Here is a 4,028-nt window from a genome sequence, read left to right on the forward strand (position 1 = left end):
CCTGTCCTGGAACTAGCTCTTGTAGACCAGGCTGGCCTTGAACTCACAGAATGCCAGTGTTAAAGGTGTGTGCAACGCCCTCCCCAGCTGTTTTTTTTTTTCTGTTTTCTGATATTCAAATATAACCAGGAAACAAAGTTATTCCTAGGTCCTAGTTCTCACAGACTATTCATCAAAATTCCCTTACATCTTTAACCACTTTTTTCATTTTATTTTACTCATCTATACTTAACAGAAATTCAACACTATAAGTTAGGTACAGGCCTTAAATCCCAGCACTCTGGAGGAACAGGCAGGTAGATCTCTGTAGTTTGAGACCAGGCTTCATTGAGAGTTCTAGACAGTCGAAGGTACAGGGACTTCTCAAAATTCTGAACTATTAAAATTTTGACTGAAGAATTTGTTGTATCGATTTTTAAAAGATATTTAATTTTTTTTCTTTTCTTTTTGGCTTTTTGAGACAGGGTTTCTCAGTAGCTATGGAGCCAGTCCTGAAACTCGCTCTGTAGACCAGGCTGGCCTTGAACTCACAGAAATCCGCCTGCCAGCGATATTTAATTTTTTCTTTTTTCGGTTTTTCGAGACAGGGTTTCTCTGTAGCTTTGGAGCCTTTCCTGGAACTCCCTTTGTAGACCAGGCTGGCCTCAAACTCAGATATTTAATTTCTTAATGACTATTTGAGATTTATCAAAATTTACCAAAGTAAAGATTTCCCAATATCAATTTTACATATACTCCTAAATGAACTAGATATTCTAATCATACCACCACTAAACCCTGGTTCTCAAATTAGGTCTGCTGTACAAAGAAATTAAAATTTTAGGAAAACACTCTAAATGACCACATTATAAATCATAGCTTAAGTCTTCTCTATTCAAAAGTCTTTCAAGGGTTAGGGAAGTGGTATATAGTTGTGGACTGCATGATAAGCGCATGCAGAGTCTGGGGTTTGAGCCCCTGGGATTGCAAATGAGAGAAATAATACACACTTTTATATTTTGAGAAACTGGGACTTACTGAGTTCCAGACCAGTCAGGGCTACACAGTGAGACCCTGTCTCAAAAACCAGAAACAAAAACACAACAAGGAAGCATGCCGAGTGTGGTGCAGCACATACAGCTCATACAGCACACACTCAGGAGGCACAGGCTGCACAGTTTCAAGTTCTACACAGCAAGGAAATTGCAAGCCAGCTAGGGCTACAAAAAGACATACCATGTTAAAAAAACAAAGACAAAACAGAAAAATTCAACGCAACCAACTTGCCAACCTTACGACAGGGTTAGAAATGAATGGTTTTAAAATTATGTAAGGGGGGAAAGCAGCTGGAGGGATGGCTCAGAAGTTAAGAATACTAGCTGCTCTTTCATAGGACTGGGGTTTCAATTCCAGCACTCATACTGTAGCTCATAACTACTGTTAACTCCAGTTCCAGGAGACCTGACACCCTCTTCTTCCAAGGGCACTGCACAGACATGGAACAGAGACATACATGTAGGCAAAGCACCCACATACATAAAATAGAATAAATAAGTCTATATATACTTATTTAGAATGTCATTGATGCCAAGATTAGGTTGTGGAATTCAGTTTTAGTTGATAGGTGCCTAGCATTCCAGATCCTAACACTATGACCCCAAGTTGGGCAACTTAGTCTCTGGAGAAAGGCGAGCATAAGCCAATACAACTTTATGCAAGACATGTATATGCCTCGCAATAAATCACAATGGATAAAAGAAACCTACTACCTGCCGGGCAGTGGTGGCGCACGCCTTTAATCCCAGGACTCAGGAGGCAGAGGCAGGCGGATCTCTGTGAGTTCGAGACCAGCCTGGTCTACAAGAGCTAGTTCCAGGACAGGTTCCAAAGCTACAGAGAAACCCTGTCTCGAAAAACCAAAAAAAAAAAAAAAAAAGAAAGAAAGAAAGAAAGAAACCTACTGACAGTGCTGGAGCCTCAGCATGCACTACAAAGGGAAAAGTTATAAGGCAGACCACTATTTCAGTCAGTTACATAGGCTTATTTGAATAAGTAAGTCACTTAACTCGGGGCTTCAGTTTCTCTATCAGCAAAAGAGAATACCAACCAGTGTTGGTGCACTAAGTGCTTGCAGACCTTTGTCACTGGTGGCATAAAAAGACCATACAGACAATGATTGTTTGAACACAACAGAAAAAAATGTAACAAACATTAGGAAAATAAACTCCACCAGTTTCATCTTTAAGGCACATAAAGAACACTGATAACATAAACTTTAGTCTGATGGAAGAGTATCACATTATATCCAATAGCTTATACAATTATGGGAATACTGAAATTTTTCTTCCAAGTTTAGTTAACTACAAGAATATAAAGTATTCAAAGGTAGAAAAAAGGAGATAATTAAAAACATTATCTTACATCTTGCTTTGCTAAAGGGTCCACTAAAGCAAAAACTGCTCCTTTGCTATGGAGTGAAGAACTAAAGCACTCTTGGAAACACTACCGGAATCTTTAGAAGTCAGCTTCAGTCCCATCAGAAGCCATCCAGTGAACTGCAGTCTTTCCCGGACTCCTGTCAGTTGTTACTGGATCAGTGAAACCTAGCCACCTCGAAAATGTTTTCAGTCGTTTCACAAGTCTGTTTACCTATGAGAAAACCTGATGCTCAGGTTTTATTTTTAAATCTCCCATTTTTAAAAAATTTATTTTATGTTTATGGATGTTTTGTATGTAAGTATGTACACCACGTGCAGGCCTGGTGCTGCCCACAGAGATCACAAGAGGAAGTCAAAATCACAGAAATAGGGAGTTAAGGATAGCCCCGAGGCATCATTTAGAAGAGTGGAAAGTGCCCTCAACTGCTGAGCCAACTCTCCAGTCCTAAAGCTCAATATAAAGGGGGGAGGGGGGACAACAAAAAACAGAATTTGCAGTAACAGATCTTCCACTTTTGAAACAATAAAACTAAATGGAAAAAGAGTGAGGAAAGAGGCATAAATAAAACTTACTAGCATATCAAACCTATGACTATAACATGCTCCCTGAAGCTGTAACTTACTCACTGATCGTTACTTAATCCTTTGGGGTCAAATTAGCTTAACTTCCTCCTCATCAAACCAAGAACTGTGGGCTGGAGCAATAGCTCAATGGCAGATTGTTGGCCTAGCATGCACAAGGCCTAGGATTCCGTTCCTAGCCGCCCCCCCCCGGGAGAAAACACACACACACACACACACAAAAGCTTAGGCCTTTTCCTACTGTGCTTTCACGCTTATGGAAAACAGTTTTAAATACGGTCAAACCAGCCTCACAGAGATCCAAAACATGACTAAAAGTTGACGAAAAATTTCTCGAAGCTGTCAAAAAAATCAATTATTCTCCTCAAAATGCATGCACTTATTTAAAAATGGAAGTCCACGGGAGAACGTGGCTGCAGTGACAAGCTAGTGCGTGACGTGAAATTCGGTTTAAAAAGAAACCGAACCCTTCGTTTGTGCTTGGCAGAACTCATCGGTGTCGCTGGGTCGCCGGGAACCAGTCCTGGGAGGTGGGAGGGGGCGACAGAGGCGGGGAAAGGGCCGGCATGGCCAGTCAGCCCCGAGAGGGCGGCCTCCGGCCTCCCCGCCTCCCCGGCCGCGGGAACGCCCGCTCGCCTTGTCCCCGGCCGCCGCCAGGGACGGAAGGAAAATGGCCCTGACGCAGCGGACCGTCCCCGCGGGCAGCGCGCCGCTCTGGCTAACGGGAAGCCAGCGCGGTCCCAGGCCCGATACCCTTTCCGGCCCGGGCTGCGTCTTCCCGAGTCTGGGGCGGCCGCGCCTCGATCCCCGGCCCCGCAGGCCCTCGCGGCCATTGCCGCTGCCGGCCGCACTTACCTTTCCAGCCCGAGGCTGCGCGGGCGCCGCCAGTCACACAGGCCGAGGCCGCGCCGCCGCCGGCCCCCCCGCGCTCCTCCCGCCGCAGCCCCGGCGCTAGCCTTTATTTGCGGGTCTCGCAGCCACAAAATGGCGCTGAGGGAGGAAACCAGGCCCCGCCGCCGGCCCCGCCCC

At 44.9% G+C, this 4,028-nt stretch overlaps 1 protein-coding gene across 1 annotated transcript in view; it reads right to left on the reverse strand.

Moving 5' to 3' along the window:
- Wtap (WT1 associated protein) overlaps nucleotides 1-3,997 on the reverse strand; it is a 26,928-nt gene extending 22,931 nt beyond the window's left edge. The window contains exon 1 of the mRNA XM_005363389.2: nucleotides 3,855-3,997. The gene's annotated coding sequence lies outside the window, so the exon portion shown is untranslated. The remainder of the gene's footprint in view (nucleotides 1-3,854) is intronic.
- Nucleotides 3,998-4,028: the final 31 nt, after the last annotated feature.

This window comes from Microtus ochrogaster, linkage group LG9, assembly GCF_000317375.1.
Source record: "Microtus ochrogaster isolate Prairie Vole_2 linkage group LG9, MicOch1.0, whole genome shotgun sequence".
Taxonomy (NCBI): Eukaryota; Metazoa; Chordata; class Mammalia; order Rodentia; family Cricetidae; genus Microtus; species Microtus ochrogaster.